The sequence below is a fragment of the Chanos chanos genome, chromosome 9 (assembly GCF_902362185.1).
Source record: "Chanos chanos chromosome 9, fChaCha1.1, whole genome shotgun sequence".
In the NCBI taxonomy this organism is placed as follows: domain Eukaryota; kingdom Metazoa; phylum Chordata; class Actinopteri; order Gonorynchiformes; family Chanidae; genus Chanos; species Chanos chanos.
In genome coordinates, this window is record NC_044503.1 from 22,540,755 (window position 1) to 22,549,760 (window position 9,006).

General features: G+C 42.6%; 1 pseudogene; it reads right to left on the minus strand.

The window, feature by feature from the left end:
• Positions 1-4,311: 4,311 nt before the first annotated feature.
• Positions 4,312-8,167, minus strand: LOC115821476 (piggyBac transposable element-derived protein 4-like; annotated as a pseudogene).
• Positions 8,168-9,006: the final 839 nt, after the last annotated feature.

Genomic DNA, 9,006 nt, shown 5'->3' on the forward strand with positions numbered 1-9,006 from the left:
TTATCTTGGGAATGAGGTAATCCTGTAACAAAGTCAAGGGCTATGTGCGACCAGGAACGACCAGGAACTGGCAGCCTTCCCGCGGGCACATACTGTGCAGGCGGAGACATATGCCCGAGTGTCAACATCCGTGGTGGGCCACCAGAAGTGTCGTTTGAGGAGTGTCAGGGTGCAACCAATCTGCAGGCAAAACGGGAGATGTTGATCCATTGGAGGACCTGAGAGCGAACAGAGTTTGGCACAAAGAGACGACCAGGAGGGCCATTACCTGGGTCTGGTTAATGACATTGGGCTTCTATCACCACCGATTTGATCTCCCAACTCACAGCAGCCACGACACAGGACGATGGGAGGATGGTATCTGGATTCATCAGAGACAAACTGTCGAGAGAGCGCATCAGGTAGAGTTGTGACAAGAGTCATGACAGAATGTTTTGTTCAATTCATAAGCCTCTCTGTCAATGGAGTTAAAGAGCAGACACAAGTGAATGTTTTCAAGAGAAGAGTCAAATTTAGCAAGTACATTTCTTAGACAAAAATAAACTGCTCCCAGCTTGTGAACCTTTGACCATCAGTTGTGTGCATTCAATGTAACACATCAGACTGACTGAGAAAATCATCTGCTATCATTCTCATGAACTGCTGGTTCATTCATTGTTGTGGACATTTTCACTGTCTTCAGGACGACGTTTCCTTCCCATTTTAGAAGCAAACTCTGTGTCAAACTATAACACAGGATAAAATACAGCAATTAGAATGATATTAAAGGGCTTAATGACATCTATAAATAATTTTGGCTTTGTTTAAGCAATCTTTACTTTAAAGGGACAGTGAGTGTAGTTCAATTTTCTATTTTGGACATGTGACAGCACACTTGAAGTGTCCAAAAAGAGCCCTTTAGTGATAGGACTGCCCAAACCTAGCCCACTGACCACTTAGAACACAATACATCCTTACCAAGTATGGCATGTCTAGAAAGCAAGGAAACTGTCCAAAAATCTCCTCCACTGTTGGAGACTTGGCTGTAATCCATAACTGGTGGCTAGCGTAGGTTCTCTCCATGCCCTTTTTGATGGTGCTGAGGTGTTCTGGAGATGGTTTCATCCTTTTGATTACAGTCATCCACTCCTCCTCCCCTTCTGGAGGCATATCACTCTGGAGGGATCACTGGTCTGGACAGGCTCACACTGATAGCGGTGCTGATCATCGTGAAGTTTCCTCCGTAGATTCCTTAGCCTGATCTCAATGAATCTGCTGTGGAATACTGGGTGATAAAAATGCTCCTGGATCGCAGCAGAAAAATAACAGCTATAATCTTATAATATTTTGCCATTTTCAAAACCATGTGGAAATTGTACAGATGTGTGAGAAATTAAAGGGAACCCCTAAAAGATAGATTCCTTTATTGCCATTGCAGACAGTACAATGCAGTTGGGTGGCAATCCTGACAGTGCATTCACACATAACAAACAGCAACTAATAAAAAGAAAAGAGTTCAAACTAAACTAATTTAAAATGCTAAATATACAAATAAAATATAAAATGTATATATTAACTGTAACCTAAATATAAAACAATAAGATATGTAACAATACGATAAAAAATAGAAAAATGAATAATTAGTTTCAAGTTTCAAGTTTATTTAGAGCCCAATATCACTGTTCACAGTCTCAAAGGGCTTTACAGGCCACAACAGTCTAAATCAAAACAGGACAGCACCCCCTGACTTATTCCTCATGGCGGGCAACAAAAAACTCCCCAAAAACCCAAAAGGGAAATGGGAAAATGGGAGAAATCCTGAGAAGGACTACAGAAAGAAGAGACCCCTCCTTGGCCAGACAGGTGTGCCGATCCAGTGAGCAATTACAATTGCAAATAAATTCAGAGCATGAACAAAGGGGATGGCGATGCTGGCAGGGGGATGAAAGATGATAACACCAGGATGGATCAGTCCAGAGGGCAGGAGGAGTCAAGATCACTGGTATCTCAGGAGTAGCATGTGTGGCAAGTAGCATGTGTGGCTCGACAGAGAGAAAGAGAGAGAGAGAGAGAGATTTTTAGATGTTCACTTCCACATAATGGTTAAGGAAAAATATACATTGTGTGCCAAGTGCAGGCATGGACTCCAGCAAGACTAGCTATTACAGCATAGTTAAAAGGGAGAGCTAGAAGGTAATACGGACATGAGGGCACTCTGGGACACAAGGCGGCCACTCACTCCACCGTCAACAAACCTGAGTGTACATGTTAGAGTGGGGGGGCCACAGCATCCAAACATCCCAGTTCACCAAACATTCTATGCCTGAGAACCCTCCAGATCTGCTCCTTTGCCTAGTAAAGAGCTGTTAGCAAAAGGCTTAGCTAAACAGATAAGTTTTCAGCCTTGACTTAAACATAGAGACTGTGTCTGTGTCTCGAACATTAATTGGGAGGCTGTTCCATAACTGTGGGGCTCTGTAAGAGAAGGCTCTGCCCCCTGCTGTAGCCATCACAACTTGAGGTACCAACAAATAGCCTGCACCTTTTGATCTAAGTAGGCGTGGTGGATCATAAAAGACCAGGAGTTCACGCAGGTACTGTGGCGCAAGACAAGACAAGATAATTAGCTGCTGAGATATTGCACTTCAGGATATCCTTGTGACTTCCAGCAATTCTTTTGTCTTCTCTAGAGCACATCTCTAAATGGGTGTATCCTCCAAACCATACATGCCACTGAGTTAACTTCCACATACTATAAAGGGGACATTTAGAGCAGTCCAGTGATAACGAACGTGTAGGGGTGGGGCTTTGGAAATTTCCTCTTTGAAGAAAACGTGCACATTTGCTGAATTGCATTGGCCCTATGTACAAGTAGTACAGTTGGAAATATATACATACAAAGGTGCATTTGGAATGTACACATCTATGCAGTGTTCTATTAATGTAACTGTTACTGTTTTAATACAGGTAGTCACACAGGTCCCAAACAGTCTGTGTCAGTGTTCAGTTCTCATATTGCTCTGGGATAGAAGCTGTTCTTAAGTCTGTTTGTCCGTGATATGATGGACCTGAAGCATCTACCCGAGGACAGCAGGTCAAACAGATGATGTCCAGGGTCGGATGGGTCTTTCAGTATGTTGGCTGCTCTAGTGAGCAGCTGATGATATTCTGGGCAATGCTGATGGCCCTCTGAAGGGCTCTCTTGTCCACTGCCGAGCAGCTAGCATACCATGCAGAGATACAGTACATCAGCACACTCTTGATGGAGCAACAGTAGAAACACAACAGCAGCTTCTCCTGCAGGTTGTTTTTCCTGAGAATCCTCAAGAAGTAGTGCCTTCTTGGCTACTTCGTTGGTATTTTCAGTCCAGGAGACATCTTCAGCTATGTGCGTACTCAGGAACCTGAAAACAGGGACCCTTTCCACACAGTTCCTGTTGATGTATAGTGGATTGGGGTCTGCACTATTTTTCCAAAAGTCTGTTATGAGTTCTTTTGGTTTTGAGGAGTTCGGGACAAGATTCTTCTCTAAACACCACACTGCTAGTCTGTGGACTTCATCCCTGTAGGGTGTCTCGTCTCCTCCTTAGAAAAGTCCAACCAAAGTCCTGTTGCCTGTGAACTTGATATAGGTGTTGGTGGGATGGGTGGGGACACAGTCATGAGTGTAGAGGGCTTAGAGGAGGGGGCTCAACACACAGCCCTGTGGGGCACTTGTGCTGAGTTTAAGGGTGGAGGAAAGGTGAGGACCTAGTCTAACAGTCTGGGGGTAGTTAGTCAGAAAGTCCTAAGTCGGTAATTTTAGTGACCAGTCTGCCCGGGATGATGGTGTTAAAGCCAGAGCTGAAGTCTATGAAAAGCATTCTCATATAGCTCTCCTGGTGCTCAAGGTGGGTCAGTGCAGTGTGAAGAGCAGTGGCAATGGCATCTTCTGTAGACCTATTCACTCTGTAGCCAAACTGGTATGGGTCAAATGTGGGTGGGAGGCTGGCTTTGATGTGCTACAGGATCAGCCTTTCAAAGCACTCGTGACAACCGATGTAAGTGCGACCAGACGGTAGTTGTTGAGGCTGCTGATGACAGTCTTTTTTGGTGGTGGAAGGACTGTGGCAGACTTCAGTCAAGGTGGGATGAGGGATTTAAACAGGGACAGGTTGAAGATCTTTGTGAACTCCTCGGAGAGCAGGTCTGCACATTCCTTCAGCACCCTTCCTATCCCACCATCAGGGCTGGCAGCTTTCCTCGGATTCACCACTCTGAGCACATGCCTCACATCATGCCCCTGCACAGTGAGGATGTGGCTGTTGGAGACTGATGGAGGTGTCATGTCTGTCACACCCGTTGTGCGTCGTTCTTGGTGAAGTGGTCCTTGATCTTCCTCTTGTAGGCTGCTTTAGACTCCCTGATGCCTCTCTTCAGGTTGGCTCTAGCAGCGCTGTGTTGGGCTCTGTCGTCAGACCTGAGCGCGGTGCTACGGTCCTTGAGGAGAATTTTGACCTCCATTGTCATCCAAGGCTTCTGGTTGGGGTACACCCAGATGTGTTTGTCAAGGGTGACATTATCAACACAGTTCTGTATGTCGCAGAGTACAGCTGATGTGTACTCCAAATTCTGCAATCCTGTAGCTGTGAGGAAGCTCCTTTGAGCCATGGTTTAACAATCTTTGGGTGGATTGAGCTTTTATCCTGAGAGGGGTGCATGTTGGGGTTAAGAGTATGGATAGGTGATCTGGATGGCCTAAGTGTGGTAGTGGTGTTGACCTAAAACCGTTCTTAATGTCTGACCCTCACTGAGATCTGATGGCCATGTCCTGCTTTAGAGTACATTCTCCTGTCATGGTTAGTGTCCACCTGTCTTCTTGGAGGAGAGAGTCACTATAAGTTACTCTAAAGCAGGTCAGGACCACCAGACCTCCACCACAGGGGTCAAGCATTTAGGGGTTTCTTTTCATTTCTCTCTTCATTTCTTTTCATGAGTGAGAAAATGGAATAAAAAAACAGTACAATTGTACATGCATACAAGCAAAGTGGATATACTTTCGTATTATTTGTGATATTACAAAATAATTCATTCAAATGTGTGGCTGTACACACCCCACCTAGGGACTCATAATATTTTTCAGTTTCTACAAGAATTTCTAATTGCTGCAGAGTTGGGTGACCAATTAACAGACACTGCAAGATACTGAGTGTCAATAAACACTACTTACAAATCCTTCATTCTCCTCTCCCATCTTGACTTGCAGTGACAGAAACAGTGTTACCATACATCTTGCCAACTTGGATTTGTCATCATTAGGCAAGAAACAAAACTACAATAGTACAATAGTAAATGACCTGTCAATCTTGAAAAATTGTAAAAGGGGTGAACTATCCCTTTAAGTAGTACCTTAAAAGCTAAAGTAACTTGTGAAATGGTGCATAAACTTACAATCCCCTTTGCTCAACCAAATCACTGATGCCAATTTTAACGAGGAGTTTTGTTTAAGTCTCTGAGAGTATTCCAGAGGCTTTATAATCTGCCGGAATGCTTGCACCTTTCCTTTCAAGTAATACTTTCATACTTTCAACATCAGTTGGATCCTGTTAATACCAAGAAAACAAAACATACAAAGTAAAACAAATCCTTCATTATACAAACTGTTTCCTCCTGTTTAACTTTTGTTTATCTTTACAATATCCTTTACTTGATAATGTTGAAATACTGCTAAACATACCAGTATTCCATTAAACATTTCTCATTCAATAAAGTTCTGACATGAACAATTTCTTATGACTTTGTAACACCGCACAATGTACATATTGTAAGTATTCAATACACAAACCTGTTGACTACTTGGACCAGCTACATTCTGCTGTACAACCTTCAAAAGAAACAATGGCACTTACTGAACAGCAGTGATGTAGGTCCCAGGGGCTGGCTGGACAAATATGACACTCAAGGCTTAATTTCTCCTTAGCTAAGGGATTTACTTAAAACCCTCCTGTTGTGTTCATTTGATGTTAAGTGGTTTGCTGTTCCCAGTCCAAAATGACCGTCCCCATTATAGCTGGTTATACATCCATAATAACATATACATGTTATCACCTAATGTTGTGATAGATCTTTTTATCGACTTAGGTTCTTGTGAAAATTACAAGTTTTGAACTTTTATTTACTATTTGTGGCCTGTAGGCCTCACTGACCTGACCTCTTACAACTCGTTTTTGAGTAGAAAAAGTATCGTGTATGGATTATTTTGAGTATAACAAATATTCAGATGAAACATGTTGTGCCATTTATCACAGACTACTTGGTGTCAAAGTTTAGCAAGGACATTTGTTTTGAAACCATTTCAATTTTTTTAATAGCACAAAAGAACATCTTTTCTGTTCCTGGTCAAAACTGAGTGGTATTATTTTATTAGTAAAGAAAGGATATAGGCCCAAAATTACACATGAAAACTTAAATATTGCAAAATTAATGTCTGAACACATTAAAGAACAACAACAACCATAACAGTATTACTAACAATAACAAAAACATTATGTTCAATCTGTCAATGGTGGTTACATTTTGTTTTCTCATGCGCATGTCTGGATTCACCTCCATCCACACCACAAACGTGATGTAGGCCGACACATCTAGGATGTTGAAGAACACCACCATGGGCCAACATACCGTCATTCTCTTAGAATAGTATGTGCCAGTAACCTGCAAAAGTGCAACAATCAGTAAATAAAACAATGAGTACATTCAAGGGATACTTCATGTCTTGCATAGTAAAATGTGAAAAATTGCATCGAAGCATTGTTTTAATTTATCACATCTAAAACATATTTACATGTTCCAGTGAATAGAATTGACTCATATTGTTCTCAAATTCAATGAGCATTTCACCAAACAACATGTCTTATTTTTATAGCGCATATAAAACAATCTGGTAATAGAAAAAAGTACATGAGACTTGAAAATAACATACCTTATCAAGGTTGTTAACTCCCCCTTTGTATCTCTTGTAATCCAGGATGGTGTTTTTCCTCTTGTCCTCCCTGGTACTCACAGCAGTATCCGTGTACAGAGTTGTCATCAGAAGCACATTCTTCTTTTTCTTCGGGCAGTAGGACACAAGAGTGCGTGTATCGGTGAAGGCAAACCTAGAGGAAAAACAGCCCCTGTCCTTGGTAGTAAGGCAGGAGGCAACTCAGGCTTGTTCTTTCGGACTGTCCCCACCATGGTCATTTTTTTTTGGAGCAGTTCCTGACCGAGAGCGTATGAGGTGAAGAAGTTGTCACATGTTATGCTGTGCCCCTGGAGACCTGCAGTCATTTCCAGGACCACCCACTTCCCCTGGTTCCTTTCAGGAACACCGTCAGCAGGTTTTGTGGTATAAACCTGCATGTTCCACGCATAACTTATCCTGGCATCACATGCTGTCCATATCTTTATTCCATTTTTAGACGGTTTGCTTGGCATGTACTGTTTGAACGGGCAGCGTCCCCTAAAAACAAACAGACTCATCCACAGTGATGTCTGGACTTGGGTTATAGATAAGTGGCAGACGTTCTACCCACTTGTCCCAAACCTCTCTGATCGCTGCCAGCTTGTCTTGTTTATGGCGGCCTGGTCTTGTATCACGATTGTCAAAGCGAATCACCTGTGACAACACGTGAAATGCCTGGAATGACATAGTGGCACAAAAAATTGCCCGACCAGACTCCACATCCCATAAACTGGTTTTAGATTCATTTCTGGATCTGTACACACCAGACAAAATCAAGAGACCCATGTACGCTTGGATGTCTGTCCGGTCTACCCCCTTCCAGCTGTCTTTATAAACGTGTCTCCCCTCCACGTCAGTCATGTTTATCACAATCGTTTCAACTGACTCGGTCAAGAACAGTTCAAAGCAGGATTTCATGTCGTCGACCCGGGATATGTCATATCTTGCTGGCCCTGGGATCATCCTGGTGACATTTTCAGCTGACAGACGACTCCTCCTCTCAGGTGGGGATGAAAACCATGATATATTCCTATTCTTTGATCGGAATGTAAAAACCTCAGCAGGGCCCCCTTCCTCATAACTGGATTCCACATCGATTGTCTCTTGGTCAGCATCATATTCTGTGTTGTCTTCATCTTCTGACATCTCCTCCTCTATTACATCTTCAATGTCAGTTTCCTGGCCTCTCTGCCTCACCAGTGTCATGATCAAAGATATGATCAAGAGCCTCACATAAAGTATATTGTTTTGTCATTGTGCTGCCACAGAATGAATTCTGAGCAAGGCTTCAAAAAAGCTTTATATACCAGAGCTGCGAGAAAAGTTGAATTGTTATTGAATCAATGTTGCAATTGTTTTGAGAAAAGTTGAATTATTATTGAAAAAATGTTGAGATTGTGTCTGAGAATGCCATGAGGGTGCAGTGCCTGTGGCGGAAAGATTCTGTTGGGGAAAGGTTCCCATGGGGGTTACCATGGAAGCCAAGAAGGGGAGTTAGGTGTGTGCCTATGTGTGTGAGTGTGTGTGCGTTTGTGTGCTCAGACACATATGCATGTGAGGGTATGGGAGAGGAACTGTGTCCATCTGATGAGTGGGCATGTGCCTGAAATCAATTTAATACACTTACTGTAGTCTCACCCATTCATTTCTAGTGACTGCTCATTTTGGACCAGGAACAGCACAGCTGTTAAATAAAAAGTTAAATAAAACACCAAAAATTTAATGAAATTTTGATAATTTTATTTAGTGTGTTCAGATGCCCTGTGTGGACAAAGTCATGGAACCTCATGTCAATCAGATGGAAGGAACTACATTTATCAGAGAGAGAACTTGTAAATTGGTCAGATTTGACCAGAACAGAGTAGTAGGGTTTTAAGGGTGCTGCACATCACATCACATACTCTGCCCTCTCCAGCTATCCTCATGCCACATTGATAATGACGGCTCTACATATGCCTTATTCAGCTGTACTTATGCCCATTGATGATGGCTCTAAGTATGCCAAATTCCAGAACGTGTGTGTTTTTATTTACCATAAAAGTCTA